Below are 18,985 nucleotides of genomic sequence, written 5' to 3'. Positions count from 1 at the left end.
TAAAAGTACTAGAAAATTTTTTTTTAAAAATATTTGCCCTTTAAAATAAGACATCAACCAGCTAGAATTTTTAGAAATCAATGAAATAGTCATAAAACTGAAATCGTCTACTGTTTACCAAACCTAAAAGCAATAATTTGAAAAGAATAGCACATACTAAACCTCTCAAAAATCTCTCAAATGCATAAATAAATAGTCTTAAAAATCTTTAACAGTAATCATAAAATGTAATGCGGAAAATGTAGCGATGGTACTCGGGTTGTGTGCACCGACAGTCAAGTAGAATCAACCGTCAAGACCTCCCTCAATCCCACCTGCATCCATCACACCTGGTGAGTCTAAAGACTCAACACACCATAATCTTGATAACAAGTAATACGTAATAAAGTCAACACGTAACAATGAAAAATAATTATACATAAAATATCGTTTTCATGAAGATGCATAAACTTGAACATAAACATTTTCATAAATATTTTCATGATGCACTTCATAAACCTTAACCTTTTTCCTTTTTCCTCAACATGACATGACATAAAACATTTTTCCTTTTTCTTTTGTTGAATTCAGATCGTTAATTTTGACTTTCCTCAACATGACATGGAAATCGATGGATCCATCTACATATAACCACAGTACTGGGCGGCGGGGACATCAGCGACACTCTCACCGGTCAACTGAGCCTTGGCCTATCATGATCGAATAGAAATACGATCGTCGGGGTTTCCTCGGGGGCCTTTTCCCCTCACGATATTCCCATTCTTACCGTTACCACAAAACCGTTACCACATATTCGCTATGATGGAAACATGATCGTCGGGCTCCCACTGGGACCATAACCCTCACGACATCGCCACCATTAACGAATTTGTCACAATCACTTCACATCTTCAACATTTTTCATTCACATCACTTAGAAAAATCATGAATAATATTTACATTTTTCATTTTCGAAACCAAGCATGCAACGTGTATTTTAAATGTCTTCTTAAAATCATAAAAATCCCTTAGATATTTAAAAATCATAATTTAATCATGAACAATTCATAAATATTTAAAAATAATCATATTTCCATATAACAGCATCTAGGGCACTGCCATGACCTTAACTAATTTCAAGGTGTAAAAGACCGTTTTACCCCTAGACTCGACATTTCACGTTTTCGACTTTTTTCTTGATTTCATGACTCTAACATGTCCCAAATAATTATTTAAGCTTACATAAATTTTTTCATAATTTTATTTAGCTTAAATGTTAGACTTTTTCATTTATCTTCAATTAATTGTTTTAACGGTGTTTTAACCCCGAAAAATCCCAAACTTTAATATAAAATTCCTAAATTCTAAATTTAGTCTTTTTATATTATTTTAGCCCTTATGGACCATGACTCGACCCCCGTGAGCTGTTTTCCATTTTTTCATTATTTAAAACACCATATTTGACACCTAAACTTCGACCCCGAGCCATCTCTTAATTTTATCAAGTTACCCTCGGACCATAACGAACCAGAACCTGCCCAACATGCTAGAGTACCCTACTGGACCAACATAACCCATGGAAAACACCTGAACATAACAACCCAAGTCCCCCAAGTCCCACCATGTACTGGCCGAGAGCTTCATGTGCATGACCCTCACGTTTTTGGTGCCTAGAACTCTAACCCATGGCTTGGCTCTCTAACCAGCCTCTCCAGCACTCGCCTAGGACCCTAGGATGCACCCTGACCCAGCCATGGAACCCCAGGCCGAGCCCCGCCCATCTCCTGCCTGCGCTGGAACCTGCGCGCGATTGCAAAAGGGCTCTCGGGTAAGAGTCCTTCTTCACAAGGACTCCTCCCAGCCCTCATGACTCGAGTCCTAGCATGGCTAGGACTCCAATCTGACCCCTCACAGACCCTAGCTAAGCCCTGACTCAAGCCATGATCGAACCCAGCCCTCCTGCCCAAAACCGCAACTATGATCCTGTGACAGCAACTTACATGCAGCGTGCATTCGTGATCACGGGTGGTGTTTAGGTGATTATATAGGACTCTAATATGTGTGAAAAACACTACTGGATTGACTCCTAATCATGAAAGCCCTTTACACAATACATAAACATGATTTAGGAATCAAAAACTTTGTTTAAACATTCATGCAATACTCAAAAATGAAAATACATCAAGGTGTCACTTGTTTTTTTTCATGTTTTTCATGCATACAATAATTCAAACCATAATATGATATGATGGATGAGAAAAGGAAGATTTAGGCGTGCCTTTGCGTAATATACGCACGAAATATCGTTGACGTCGAAGAACGGATCGAAACCAAGGCTTGTACTCTCTTGAACCTTCGAATAAACCCTTCTGAAATTTGTGTGTGCAGTGCCGTGAGGTTGAGAGTGGTGGTGGAGAGTTTCTGAATTTTTTTTTATTGTGCGGCGTGCAAGTGGGTGCCAGGAAGAGGGTTTCTAGCCTTTTTAAATACTAATTAAACAACTAAATGGGATTTAGGCCTATTAAGCCCCTAAATTAAGCCAACTAGTACTCATTAGGATTTAATAAAATTTAACCAAAGTTTTGTTTAATTAAACATGTGAATTTATTAGCCGGGTTGCAAAAAAGTTCGTATTTTAGTTGAAAAACCAACCCCGATAAAATTTACGTCCCCGCGTATAAAATCACCTCAAAACCCTTTATTTTCAAAAAATACTAAAAAGCCTCATCCTTATTTTAAATAATTAAAAACAATTATTTATTAAAAACATTTTCTATTTTTCAGCCATCGGTCTCCGTTCCTCGATCGTCACTGAATAATCCTAAAAATACAATTTTATGCATGATGGCAATAAAATCTCATTTAGCATATAAACAAGTATGTCGCATAATTAATTAGCAATTAAAATCAATTAATTACCCATTTTTTATATTTTCCTAGATTCGTATGCAGTTGGATTACGTCGTCTTAATTTTGGACCTTACATGCATGGTTAAAATCATTTTAAAAATTAAATAAATAAATTTAACCATTTAATAAATGCAAGGGTTTACGTGTACTGATTTTGGGCTCTAAAAAGTGGACTCTATAGCCACTTTCAGGGACCAAATTTTGTTTGAACGGTGATAATTCGAGTCCACGGTAGCTTTTGTGCTACTTGAAAGGAAGTTAAGTATGTGGGCAGTTGGCCTTATGGCCACTTGCACGTACATTTGGTTGATTTTTTTATTATTCTTATGTTACAAGAAATCATTGATAAGGTAGTCTATACAGCCATTGTATAAATGGTTGCTTGCATGTGCAGTCACATGTTCGTGAGGCCACTTAAAATATGGTGAGAAAGAACTACAAAGAGTGGAGAGATGGGCACACGAGGCGAGACAACAAAGTATAAAGAAGGAAAATGAGAGTGAGAGCGCTACGCGAACCACAAGAAGACCCATGAGTTGATGTTGGTATAAAAATATGCTAACTAGCCATTTCTGTATGTGTTTAGTTATCTTGTGTAAGACTTTATTTGAAGTAGGCCTTAGGGCCACCAATGTAAATATCTGTTGGTTATGATCAAATAAAGTTGGCCAGTAGGCCACTCTTATTGGATTCATTTTACTTCGCTAGGGAATCAATTGGGGAAATAATCACGAGTAGGGATTTTTTAAGTCAACATTTGTTTGATTGAAATTGGTTAAATGAGTGGGATTATTTGGATCTGAGTATAAGAATCAATGGAAAACTTCTCCCCAATCAACATCCAACATAAAATTCAACTCATTTTCATCCAACAATCACAACATCAAACCAACAGTCAACAAACATAAAGCGGAGCCACCGCATGCAAGAACAACAAGTAAACGTGTACGTGGGAAATGGGTCCGACTGAAGTGCAAATTCTTATACGTGTATGTGGGGAAGGGGTCCGACTGAAGTGCAAATGCGTATACGTGTATGCAGGAAAGGGGCCCGACTGAAGTGCAATGCATAATGTTAGGGACGAGGGAGTCGTCTTGAGTGGATGCAGCATGTAACAGCACATAAGAGCCCATAAGAGTTGAGAGGTACCTATGTTTCAAAAAGCCCCAAAAGACGTCAAAGCTTGAGCATCGAACGTACTGAAGGACTGAGGCCAACTCATGGCAAAATCTCAATCCATTGATACCTGTTATGAGCAAACATGCCAACACTATATACAAAAAAAATGAGAGTGGGGAGTTGATGCCCAAGAAAGAGAGTGAGGAGTTGATTGCCAATGACATACATATCTTAGTAGGTATGTGAGAATGGAAGCCACAGAGGAAAACATGCAATACAAGGCCATTGGAATGAACAAATCAAAGGATCCATTTGAGATTGCTTTTGAGGAACAAGAGGAATCACCACCAGATTCCCCTATTGGTCTTGTTGAGAACGAAGCACAAACTTCATTGGGTCACATTTGTGGAGATGCTGATGCCAGTGCTAATGTTCATACCTCACAGCCTTCAACATCTTCAGCGGTAACTGTACCCATAGGCACGGATGGTCCAGTTGGCCAACCTAAGAAGACGATGATGATGAGGAAGAAGAGAACATGGACTTTGAGCTGGGAAATCTGCAATCTAGTGGCGATCCTGATAAAGTGGCTATGATGCAGACTCTTTTAGCTAAGTTTGCGGATGAGCAAATGAGTCGGTATGAGTCATGTAGAGGATTTGGATTTTAGAAATCTAATATGAGAAGGCTACTAACAATCATAACTGGAAGTGCAAAAATTTCAGTACCCATGACCATTATTGTATCTAGAATAGGAAAAATGTTTGTTGGGACCTTATTGATATAGCAAGAATGGTAAAGTCAAAGAGAAAGGAGCACAGACGATGATGTAGAGTTCTTGTGAGTTGGGTGATAAAGTAACTTGGAAACTTTGAGATTTGGCTTTTGCATAAAATGGAATTCGGAGATTTCAGAGTATGGATTCAGAAAAATGAAATTTCCGACAAGATTTTAGAGGCTATTATGTGAAGAAGAAGAATAAGCGGGCTTTTGAAATTTTGAATTTGGCTTCACTGAAGGCTGTAATTTGTCTTGGGCTTTTTCTGCTTATGGGCCATACTGGTAAGAAATAGAGCAAAGAATAATATACAATCATATGGACCCAATGGGCCAATGCTTGCGGGGGTAATTGTTTGGGCTAAAATATTTAAATTATGAAAGGCCAATTTAATTCTGAAGCCCAATTTAAATGTGAAAGCTCAAATGAAATTAGGGAGGCCCAATTAAATTACGCAAGCCCATCAAATGTAGCAGATCAAGCCCCATCAATTTGAACCAGTCACGAAGCGCAGGAAAAATGAGAAGAACGTGGCATGAAAGGGAGAGATCGTGGAATGAAAAGCTGGAGAACGTGGATTATGGGAGAGTGGAGAATAACCGCACAGCTAATAGGAAGAAAAGGGTCATCGGCCAACACAGAACATAACACACACAATTCAACGCACAAAAATCTGCAAAAAGTTATCTGCTAAGAGATTAGAACTGACGGATAAATTTAGAATTCTAGGCTTCAAATATTAGTTTTCAAGCTTTCCAGTAGTTGTTCTAGCATTCTAGGCTTTCTCGCTTTTTATTTCAGCAATAATTTATTATATTTTCTATTTTTGATGAATTCCTACAGTTTTGAAAGTTCAAAATTATGTTAGAGATTTATTTCCATCAATTTTCAATAGTTTTCTTCATTTTGGCATTGCATTTGTTTTAAGATATTAGAACTGACGGTCGAATTTATAATTCACGTCGCTTGAATAGTTAGATTTTTTTGTTCTTCGTACAAGTTGATGCAACTTCGCACTTGGCATGCCCACAAATATCAATATTGTGCAAACAGATTGCTTTGAGTTTTGAGTGCTTGAGAGTTTAGAGAATGGATAAAGTAAACTGAGAGAGGGCGGCAAAAATATATATATGTTTGTGATTGTTCAAACTTTTGGACACGTGGTAGTCCAAAGTTAATTCCAATATACGACATTTACTTCGCATGTAAATATAGAAAGTAAATCAATTGAGCTACTTGTAACCGAATTTCCAATAATATTCAATGAATGGTATAATTAATAAAGTAATCTTAAAAGTCACAAAATTTGTTATGGAATCTTAATTGAATCGATAATCAGCTAACATATATGGTAAGATAAGTTTGATCGAGAACTGACAGATCAGTTGGAAACTGAGTCAGTTCAGTTCGGGAGTAACTGATAACTGTCTTATCAGTTAACTAACTATAACTGAATGTTCCCCCGAAATTAAGCATTTAGATAAATCAATAAGCCCTAAAATATTTGTAAAGTAAGAAAAATTAGTCTTTGGTAGTGGCTTTGTGAATATATCTGATGCTTGTTGTTCAGTGAGATGTATTCTAGTCCGATGTCCTTCTTAAGAGCATGATATTTGATGAAGTTATTTCTGATGTCAATAATCTTTGTTCTAAAGTGAAGAGCTGGAATATATGTAATCGCAATTTTGCTAGTGTTGTCACAAAAGATTGGTGAATCCTCTACGATAACACAATAATCTATCAGTTGTTGCTGAATCCAGAGTAGTTGAGCGCAACAACTTCAAGTAGCTAGATATTATGCTTCTGTTGTAGAAGTTGCGATGGATGTTTGCTTCTCGCTGAACTAGGAGATCAGTCTGTCTCCCAGAAACTTACATGATCCACTAGTACTGTTCCGATCAAGATTACATCCTGCATAATCTGCATTTGAATAGCCAACTAAATTGAAAGATGAGTCTTTAGCATACCATAAGACCACATTTTGTGTGCATTGAATATATTTGAATATTTGTTTGGCAACTGAAAAATGCGATTTTTTAATATTTGCTTGAAATTTAGCACACATGCAGATAGCAAACACAATATCAGGACGGTTAGCAGTTAATTAAAGTAAGGAAGCTATTAAACCTATGTAGAGTTCCATCTCGATTGATATTCCCCATTCATCTTTATCTAATTTAATTGATGAAATCATGGGAGTATTGCAGCTGAACATGTTTCCATGTCAAACTTCTTAAGCAGTTCCTTCGTATATTTAGTTTGACTGATAAATGTGTCAGTTTCCATTTGCTTCAGTTGCAGACCAAGAAAGAATGTCAGTTCACCCGTCATACTTATTTCGAATTTATCATGCATCAACTTAGCAAATGTTTCGCATAATTAGGGGTTAGTTAACCCAAAAATAATATCAACAACATAAATTTGTACGAGTAAAGTATAATCTTTCTTTGTAAATTTGAATAGTGTTTTATAAAGTTCCAACAATAAAATCAGGATCAGTTAAGAATTTTGAAAATGTTTCATACCAAGCTCGGGGAGCTTGTTTGAGACCATATAATGCTTTGTTGAGATGATAAACATAATCAAGAAATGAATGATTCATGTGGCGCCCTAAACCTCGCCACGTAATCATACAACATGTGATGTCATATGCATAAATTTTTTTTGTTCAACGACATAATAATATAATGTATATACGACAAAATAGTGCAATCATCATACTATCTACATCAGTGCAGCATATATAGTATAATAAATACATACACACAACTCAAATAAGACAATAAACTATACTGTCTCTATCTACTATCAACTACAGGTCTGTTTGACGAGACACACCTAGTCCTTCACTTCTATCATGTCTCACAGCATAGTCCTGTAATCTGTCCAACAGAAACAGCCCCCAAAGAATGAGCATACACAACAATCATCATCGTAATACATAACAGTTATATTAACAACATAAAATATAACTGAAATCATAACAGAAATACCCGTTTGCCGTTTCTGGACAATCAGCCATCAACAACCTCAACAACATCACAATGCAACAATAACATCGACGATACGTCGCACCCCAACTCCGGCGACAGCAATATTGTCGAACGAACAACAACATCGACGATACGTCGTACCCCAACACCGGAGACAGCAATATCGTCGAACGAATAACATCAACAATACATCGCACCCCAGCTCCGGCGACAGCAATATCGTTGAACGAACAACATCAACGTAACGTTTCCCAACAACGACAGCCAACAACATCAACAATAATAAACAACAACAAATATAATATCAAATCACCCAATTACAGTGATTTATCATCGTTCAAGACAATAGTATTCATCAATACTAAACAATAACAACATATGCTCGTACGTCAACACGTACCTGATAATCGAATATATATAAAATCTGGCTATTTCTTTGATCCCGAGGCTTGTGACGTATCTAAATAATTCAACAACAATTATCAGATCACTGTTACCGTATCGACACAATCATAACAGCCCAATATATAACATCAAATAGCCCAACAACCATCAATTCAATAAAAATATAAAACTCGATTATAACTTCTTATCGTTCAACAATTAATATTACAGTGTATTTAATTCACAATACTAACATCAAATACACCCGAATAAATTAACTTCAAGTAATAGGATATTTTTACAACATCCGTCAAATTACGAAAACTTTATATCTACGTGTAGCCTATACTTCGTAGACTCCGAATATATAATCAGAATTAATAACAACTGAAAAAAACAACTCTCCAATCTCAATCCAACGATTAAAAATCCCTAATTATAATAAATTAGGAATAATTCAAAATAACGTCACTATAATCTTCTCTACTTCGTTAAAATCATACAATATTCAACAATCTTCAATTTCAGTATGATTTAAGAATTTATCAGATTTATTCAAGAAATCGACAAAGTTCAAATATCACCAAAATTGTACAATTTATACCTCAAATCGAAGATCTCGTGTCAATGATCCCAAAATTGAAGTCGGTTCGTCGATTGGATAAACCGATAAGTCGTACGATCAAAAAGAAAAATTAAAATGCTATTTCATCTCTTCTGTCTCAACTCTCTGTCGAATATCCTTGCTGAGTTCGGTTCAATTCATTTTGAATGAATTCCACCGACTCAATGCATTTTTTTAATATTATATTATATTATATTATATTAGTAAAATAATATAATATAATATATAATATTTAACATTTTAAACCGGTATATCTTTTTGGACCAGTCAAACGATCAAATTTTCCAAAACTCAAAACATGAAACTTCTATATCTTTGAGTTTTCTATGTTATATCCAAATTTCAACTCAATTAGGCTTCATATAACCAAAATATGTCATATTTCATTCTTTAAAAATCATTAATTATTTAGTAATATCACATTACTAAATCAACAAATTGTGATATTTATTTTAGGCATTACATTTCTATCCCACTTAAATTAATTTCGACCCCGAAATTAAGTAAAAACAAAAATAACATGTGTAATTAAAGATACATCATACCATCAGAATAAGTAGGGGTAGAGCTCCCTCATATGACGCTCTGTCTCCCAAGTGGCCTCTTCGACACCTCTATGCTCCCACTGGACCTTCACCATCGGTATAAGCTTACTACGAAGCTTCCGTTCAGATCGATCCAAATTACAAATTGGTCTCTCAACATAAGGCACATCATGATCTAACTGAACCTCAGAAATATCCAACACATGTGAAGGATCTGGCTCATACTTTCGCAACATCGACACATGAAACACGTCATTAATACCAGATAAAGATGGAGGTAGAGCCAATCGATAAGCCAAAGTGCCTATCCGCTGCAATATCTCATACGGGCCAACACATCTAGGTGCTAACTTTCCTTTCACACCAAATCGTATTGTGCCACGAAAAGGAAAAACTTTCAAAAAATACTCGATCGCCCTGCTGAAACTCTAAGGGTCTTCGTCTTTTATTGGCATAGGCGGCCAGTCTATCTTGAGCTGCTTTCAATTGCTGCTGTATCAACTTTAATTTCTGTTTCATCTCATGAATCATATCAGGACCGGTAACCGCAGCTCGATCAACATCATCCCAGTATAAAGTAGATCTACAACGCCTCCCATACAATGCCTCAAATGGAGCCATCTGAATACCACTCTAATAACTATTGTTATACGCAAACTCCACCAATGGAATAGATGACTGCCAAACAGATTTAAAATCCATAACATAAGCACGCATCATATCCTCCAGCGTCTGAATAGTACGCTCAGTCTGACCATCTGTCTGGGGATGATAAGTTGTACTCAATCTCAACTCTGTCCCCATCGCAATCTGCAATCCTTCCCAAAAATGAGAAGTAAATCGAGGATCTCTATCAAAAATAATAGACACTAGAATCCCATGCAGCCGTACAATCTCTCGTATTTACAACTGTGCCATCGTCAACTACGTACTATTCATGCTATAGGATATAAAATGTGCAAATTTCGTCAATCGATCAACAATCACCCAAATAGAGTCAATAGTTCTAGTGCTTCTTGGCAAATGAGTCAGAAAATCTATCGATATGTGCTCCCATTTCCAAGTCGGTACTTCTAAACTCCTCAATTCACCTCCTGGCCTTCTCCTCTCAGCTTTGATCTGTTGACAATTAAGACATCGACGTACAAATCAATCACATCACGTTTCATTCCCTTCCACCAAAACTGAGAACGTAGATCCTTATACATCTTCTTGCAACAAGGGTGGATAGAATATCAACTACAATGTGCATGCCGCAACAGGCCCTGGCGCAACTCAGATGCATCAGGAACTACCCATCTATCGTTCATCCTCAAACTCCCATCATCAGCCACTCTAAAACGAGTATCATGTTTCTGAGAAACTAATTCCTTCCATCGCTAAACTCTCTCGTCTGTCATCTGTGCATCACGAATACAACCATATATATCAGGTTCAGCTAATAAGGTAGATACATGAATAGGTCGAGATATCAAAATCATATCCCAAGGAACAACAAGACATCATCATAGCTGATAAACGACTCACATCCTCTGCAGTACAACACACTTTACGGCTCAATGCATCAGCTGTAAGATTGGCTCAACCAGGATGATATTCAATCTCACAATCATAATCCTTCAGCAAATCTAGCCATCGTCTCTGTCTCATATTCAAATCTGTCTGTGTAAACAGAAATCTCAAGCTCTTATGATCAATATAAATCAAAAACGAGGTACCATATAAATAGTGTCGTCATATCTTCAAGGCAAAGATAATGGCTGCCAACTCCAAGTCATGCACATGGTACTTTGTTTCGTGTGGTTTCAGCTGTCTCGAGGCATATGCCACAACATGTCGATCCTGCATTAAAACACATCCCAAACCATGCAATGATCATCAATATAAACAACAAACCTCTCGTTTTCTGTAGGGATTGACAACACCGGTGCAGTCGGCAGTCGGTGTTTCAACTCCTGAAAACTCCTCTCACATGCTTCAGACCATTGAAATCGCACACCTTTCTGCGTCAATTGTGTCAAAGGTCTAGAAATCATTGAAAATACCTCGATAAATCGACGATAATAACATGCTAAACCCAAGAAACTACGGATCTCTGGTACAGATGTAGGTGCAGACCACTGTAACACGGCTTTGACCTTCGTTGGATCAACAGAAATCCCATCTCTCGAGATAACACGACCCAAGAAGACCACTCGATCCAACCAAAACTCACACTTACTGAGTTTGGCATACAACTGTCTATCTCGCAGTACCTTTAACACTGAACGTAAATGCCCTGCATGCTCCGCCTCACTCCTGGAATATATCAATATATCATCAATAAACACAATAACAAACCGATCGAGATAAGGCTGAAATTCCCTATTCATCAAACTCATAAAGACAGCTAGAGCATTCGTCAACCCAAACGACATAACTAAAAACTCATAATGCCCATATCTGGTCTTGAATGCCGTCTTCTGAATATCCTCCTCTCTAACTCGTATCTGATGATATCCTGATCTCAAATCAATCTTCGAATATACTGAGGTTCCCTGCAACTAATCAAACAAATCATCAATACGAGGGAGGGGATAATTATTCTTAATCGTTACCTTATTCAGTTGTCGATAGTCGATACAATGCCGCATCGTTCCATCTTTCTTTCTCACAAATAAGAATGGTGCACCCTAAGGCGATACACTAGGACGAATGTATCCCTTGTCCAACAAGTCCTGTAACTGGGCTTTTAACTCTCTCAACTCTGTTGGTGCCATTCTGTAACGAGTACGAGAAATAGGGGAAGTACCTGGCATCAACTCAATCCCAAACTCCACCTCACGAGCTGGTGGGAAGCCTGGAATCTCATCAGGAAATACATCGGCAAACTCAGCAACTACAGGTATCTCCTCTATTCTCACCTCCTTCTTCTTTTCTGTCACATCTACAACATAAATAAGATAACCCTCATGTCCATGCTCCAATAACCGAGACATCCGGATAGCAGATACCAACGGAACACAGGGACGAGAACCTTTTCCATAAAATTTCCAACGCTCTTTCTCATCTGTATACAAATATACTACCCACTGATAAAAATCAACAGTTGCACAATATCTCCTTAGCACATTAATTCCCACGATACAATCAAATTCAGTCATCTCCAAAATAATCATATCAGATCTCAGCTCGTAGCCCTCATAAGAAATAATACCATCTGATATCATAGATACAATTGATATACCAACTCCAGAGGGTGTCGAAACTGAAAGAGGCATAGACAATGGAGACGGGCGCATATGATGCTCAACCACAAACCTCTTCGATATAAATGTATGTGAGGCACCTGTATCAACAAGAATATAAGCAGAATAAGAACACAAATAACACTTACCCGCTATCATCTCCTCTCGTGCCTCCTCTGCCTGCTCTCATGACGAAGTATACACTTGTGCCTGAGGCGGACCAGATCCCTGCATACTTGGTTGTCCTCCAGAAGGTCATGATGTAAACTGCTGAGGCTGTCGTCCTCCTCTCTCTGAGGATCTACCTCTATCACTCCTGGGCTGTCACTGTCCGTCACAACTAGGACACTATCTCGCTATAAGACCCACACCGCCACACTCAAAACAGGTGATCTCGGTCTGTGTACACTCTCTAATCAAATGAGGTCCCCCACAACGAAAACATCTCACTGCTCTGGACTCTCCTCTCTGCCCCTGAACAGACTGAGAACTACCTCCACGACTCTCAACACGTCGTGAATCAAATCGACGCTTCCCAGATGTTGCTGAAGTAGAAGATGAACCCTTCTGATATTTAAAAGATTGTCCATGTGGTCGCAATGACTCCCTAGTCGGCTCTGATAATCGTCCCTGAGCCCCATACTCCTGCATAACCAACTCAGCCATCTCAGCCCTCGTCACTGCATCCTCAAATTATACTGGGTTATTTGATTGCACACGATCAAATAACTCTAACTTCAACCCTCTCAAAAAGTACCTCATCTTAGCATGAACATTCGTAGCAACATGTGGCACATATTTCAGCAATGCAGAATACCGAGACTCATACTCAGCAACAGAAATACTGCCATGTCTCAAATCCTCGAAGTCTATCTCTTTCTTCTGTCTGGCTGTTATAGAAAAATACTTATCAAGAAAACGAGAGCGAACCACATCCCAATCAACAGTACGACCTTGGGCTCTCAATCCGGCCTCAGTCGTCTGCCACCACAATAATACGTTCCTCGAAAGTTGAAATATAGCCAATTGTAACCAAGCAGACCTAGCACACGGAGCGGTCACAAAGATTTGCTATATCCTTTCAATCCACTCCTCTGCTCGCTCACCAGTCTCATAACTATCAAATCTCGATGGAAGATAACTGCTAAACTGTGCCAAAGTCAACTCACCAGGCAATAAAGACTGATCTGCAGGTGCCTGTCCCATAGGAGGAGGTGGCAATGGATTCATCTGTCCAAACCCACTGTCAACCTCGTCTGTTTCCTCGTGTGGATGTACCTGTTCTCTAGCTGCCATAACTGGAAATAAAATTGTTAATCATAACATTTAACAATTACAATCCAGTAATCATCATCACACCTTTCGCCCGAAAGCACACGTAACTAAAGAACAATCAATCATATCGAGAAATCATCAATAACAAGTCAAATGCACAGACACATGCAGATAATATCGTCATCCAACTCCCTCATCACAAACCCAACTCCTAACCATCTCAGACATCTAACATATGCTCTGATACCATCAAATGTGGCGCCCTAAATCTCGCCACGTAATCATACAACATGTGATGTCATATGCATAAAAATTTCTTTTCAACGACGTAATAATATAATGCATATACGACATGTAGAACCCGAAAATCAGATTACGTATAAGCCATGCATAATTGCTATTATTTAAATTAAAATTGAATTTTTAGACATATATAAAGTGTCTAATTCATTTTTATAACTGTTAAGTCATGATTATTTATTTTAGAAGCAGATGTTTAGTTTTATCTTTTCAGGATAAATACGCGAGGCCGGACCGGAGTTTGGAGATTAGGGATAAGATTAATAATAAGAAAAATATTCCTAAATTTAATTTAAGCCAATGAATAATTTATTTTCAAAGAAAAAGAATGTCTTAGGATTTATTAAATTAATTGGAGCTAAGTTATTAAATAAGTTCTCTTAGATTCAATATTTAATAAAAGCTTAAATTAGAATATGTAAACAAATGGGGATAAATTATTCCAGGTTTAATATATTCAAGAAATTTAAAAACCTAGCATTTTAATACTTAAATTTTAGGTCAAGCATGTCATGCAAGATTTTATCCTAAATTAATGTGTTAATTCACTAAAATATATAAAGAGGTGTTTAAAACCTTAAACATTTAAAATATTAGATTTTAACAACATTGTACATGCAATATTAGTAACAATTTAGTCAACCCATAAACCATTTCAAAAGTTTGGTAACTCCCCATTCAAGTCACCTCTAAATGGACTTCATAGTGTATTCAATTACTCATTTTTAATTCACTAATTATTAGTAATTCAAATACTACAATTCCACTTCATTTCCTATCAACCTATGAGTCTAGAAAATGAGCTGATCGTGCAGCAAGAATGAGAACAAGAGTATCGGCTAGCAAGGGAATGAGAAGCATTTCAAATTCCATTCAAACTCCTCATTTGTAACACCCATCTAAATGCATTTCATGACCCATTTAACACCCCCTTGTAACCTTCACCTTCATTACCTAGCATACCTCCACCCATAGCTTCGAAATTATTAGAAGAAACACAGCTGAAATCGTGAGTGGCAGTAGAAAGAAAATAGGAAACAAAGAAACACAACTCCGACTCCGCAGCGCCGTGTTCGTCGTATTGTTTTGTTTTCTTCAAAACAAAATTTCAGGCATGTTTAAATTATTTCTTTGCTCTTCAATCAAGTTATATAAGTATTTTAAAACATTACATGATCATTATTTCCATGGCAAAACCGAATTTGGACAGTAACTTTCAAAGAAAAATCTGCACAGAATTTTGGTCCCCAATTGTTCTTCACGGTTTTGATGTTTTTGTGGTTTTAGGGTTAGCTCGATTTCCAGGGGCTAAAGGCTGCTAATGGTCATGTTATAGGGTGTGCTAGGAAGGTGATAGTCCATTAGTTGCAGCCCCTTTCCCCCTTTGCAACACGTTTTGATAGCAAATCCCCCTCGATTTTTAAAAAAACAAGAACAGCGCCCCTCGGTTTTAAAATTTTGGTTTCGGGTGTGTGTGTTGAGTTTCGAACTTATGGTGTTAAGTGGGTTATGGTTGGCTTCTAGCCCATAGCCATGACTCATGCAACACCTTAGAATGTCTAGCATGGACCATGGTTAACCTCATAGCCATTGGATCCTTCATTTGACAGCAAAACAAGCAACACCCCCACGCGTGCTCAATGGCGTCTCGGGTGGAACTTCAGATTAGTCGTAGGTGTTGGGTTGGATTATGGTTGTCCTAGGGCCCTTAGCCATGGTTCAAACCATACCTTATGTTGTTGGCAAGAGGCTCTGGTCGGTGGTTCAAGCCCCAATGGTCATTAGCCTTGCAAACGACGCAAGAAAGCGCAACAGCTGCTGCTGTAATTTTCTTGACAGCAACTTTGTGCTTCGGTTCAGAGGCTCATTTGAGTTCTTGGTTGGCTTTTAGCCTATGGAATTGGACTGGATAGAGATTTATTGAGTTAGGAAGGTCATGTTTTTGGCCGTTTGTGATTTGGTTAAGTTTAGAGGTCGTACGATAATTTACGGTGCAATGTGCCAAAGTGACTCTCGAAAGAGCGTTTCATGATTTTGGCCTCCATGCACCATTTTCGTATATTACAGCCCTTGGTATATATTTTTCATCATTTTAGGTGTATTTTAATCATGACTAAATGATGGTTCGATGTTGGTTCGGGTTGGTACGGAGTCATGGTTAAATATTAAGTTTGTTGGGCGTAATAGTCTCATTTTTAGTTCGATTTTTGATATGTTGGTAAAGTCAAGTTATTTGCATGTTTTTCATGTTAGAATTAGGTCGCAGCCAGCCTGGAAACGATCCAACCCATTTGGTAAAAAAGGATTTTAATTATATTACGTGCATTGTATAAAAATGTTATTTTTGAGATATATGCGATATGTCTTGTGGCCACCTTACGCTTATGGGATTGCTTCATCCGGTGACTTACGACCGGTTTATGTTTATGTATGGTTACGGACATCCAGTCCAAGGGCTGTGGTGATCTCTACCGCCCAATATACTGTGGTTTAGTCTGATCAGACGCTCACGTTATGTTATGTTATGGGCCACTTGCGTAGAACATATTCTCAAGAGAAAATTATTATATGCTATTTCATGACAGGCCTCTATCGAGCAAACATTTCACTTACGATTTTCAGTTCAGTTATGCACGTATTTATAATTACTTATGACAAGATATTTTCACGTTACGCTTTACGATATAATATCTTTACACGACATGAAATTTTATGATATATTTACTTGTTATATACGATATATGCATGCTGAGTCTTTAGACTAACTAGACTTGATTGTTGTAGGTACTGATGAGGTCGGGGCCGAGGGCGAGGACCAGTGAGCCATCTTGGTTCGGCAGTAGTAGGAACCCGAGGACCTCATTTATCAGTTTATTTACCATTTTTATGCAAACTCATTTTTATCACGCTGAACTATTTTAACTTGTTGTTTTGATACAGATATTTACTTCCGCTGCTATGAATGAGATATTTTATTTATTTAAAAATAAAATTTTAAATTATTCCCCAAATTTTCAAATACGGAACAAGGGCCTCTACACGACAAAATAGTGCAATCATCACACTATCTACATCAGTCCTGCAGAAATAGTATAATAAATACATACACACAACTCAAATTAGACAATAAACTATATTATCTCTATCTTCTATCAACTACATGACTATTTAACTAAACACACCTAGCCATTCACCTCTATCATGTCTCACAGGATAGTCCTGTAATCTGTCCAACAGAAACAGCCCCCAAAGAATGAGCATACACAACAATCATCATCGTAATACATAACAGTAATATTAACAACATAAAATATAACTGAAAACATAACAGAAATACCCCCTTTGCCATTTCTGGACAATCAGCCATCAACAACCTCAATAACATCACACTGCAACAATAACATCGATGATACGTCGCACCCCAACTCCGGCGACAGCAATATCGTGGAACGAACAACAACATCGACGATACGTCGCATCCCAACACCGGCGACAGCAATATCGTCGAACGAACTACAACATCGACGATACATCGCACCCTAACACCGGCGACAGCAATATCGCCGAACGAATAACATCAACGATACGTCGCACCCCAACTCCGGCGACAGCAATATCGTTGAACGAACAATATCAACGTAACGTCTCCCAACAACGACAGCCAACAATATCAACAATAATAAACAACAGCAAATATAATATAAAATCACCCAATTACAGTGATTTATCATCGTTCAAGACAATAGTATTCATCAATACTAAACAATAACAACATCTGCTCGTACGTCAACACGTACCTGATAATCGAGTATATATAAAATCTGACTATTTCTTTGATCCCGAGGCTTGTGACGTATCTAAATAATTCAACATCAATTATCAGATCACTGTCACCGTATCGACACAATCATAACAGCCCAATATATAACATCAAATAGCCCAACAATAATCAATTCAATAAAAATATAAAACTCGATTATAACTTCTTATCATTCAACAATTAATATTTCAGTGTATTTAATTCACAATACTAACATCAAATACACCCTAATAAATTAACTTCAAATAATAGGATATTTTACAACATCCGTCAAATTACGAAAACTTTATATCTACGTGTAGCCTACCTATACTTCGTAGACTCCGAATATATAATCAGAATTAATAACAACTGAAAAAAACAACTCTTCAATCTCAATCCAACGATTAAAAATCCCTAATTATAATAAATTAGGAATAATTCAAAATAACGTCACTATAATCTTCTCTACTTCGTTAAAATCATACATTTTTCAACAATCTTCAATTTCAGTATGATTTAACAATTTATCAGATTTATTCCAGAAATCGACAAATTTCAAATATCACCAAAACTATACAATTTATACCTCAAATCGAAGATCTCGTGTCAACGATCCCAAAACTGAAGTCGGTTCGTCGATTGAATAAATCGATAAGTCGCACGATCAAAAAGAAAATTTAAAATGCTATTTCATCTCTTCTGTCTCAACTCTCTGTCGAATATCCTTGCTGAGGTCGGTGGAATTCAATTTGATTCCACCGACTCAATGCATTTTTTAATATTATATTATATTATATTAATAAAATAATATAATATAATATATAATATTTAACATTTTAAACCGGTATATCTTTTTGGACCAGTCAAACGATCAAATTTTTCAAAACCGAAAACATGAAACTTCTATATCTTTGAGTTTTCTACGTTATATCAAAATTTTAACTCATTTGGGCTTCATATGACCAAAATTATGTCATATTTCATTCTTTAAAAATCATTAATTATTTAGTAATATCACATTACTAAATCAAAAAATTGTGATATTTAC

At 37.1% G+C, this 18,985-nt stretch overlaps 1 long non-coding RNA gene and 1 pseudogene across 1 annotated transcript; one reads left to right on the top strand and one right to left on the bottom strand.

Annotated features, from left to right (window-relative positions):
* The first annotated feature begins 4,298 nt into the window (after nt 1-4,298).
* Nucleotides 4,299-4,836, top strand: LOC142520278 (transcription initiation factor TFIID subunit 11-like; annotated as a pseudogene).
* Nucleotides 4,837-7,607: 2,771 nt separating this feature from the next.
* Nucleotides 7,608-18,636, bottom strand: LOC142521480 (uncharacterized). The gene is made up of 3 exons (XR_012814205.1): nt 18,524-18,636; nt 17,723-17,992; nt 7,608-7,981 (listed from the first exon to the last, which is right to left on the bottom strand). It is a non-coding gene; the product is annotated as an uncharacterized LOC142521480 (long non-coding RNA).
* Nucleotides 18,637-18,985: the final 349 nt, after the last annotated feature.

Source organism: Primulina tabacum, chromosome 12, assembly GCF_025594145.1.
Source record: "Primulina tabacum isolate GXHZ01 chromosome 12, ASM2559414v2, whole genome shotgun sequence".
NCBI classification, from domain to species: domain Eukaryota; kingdom Viridiplantae; phylum Streptophyta; class Magnoliopsida; order Lamiales; family Gesneriaceae; genus Primulina; species Primulina tabacum.
This window is presented reverse-complemented; position numbering and strand designations above follow the sequence as displayed.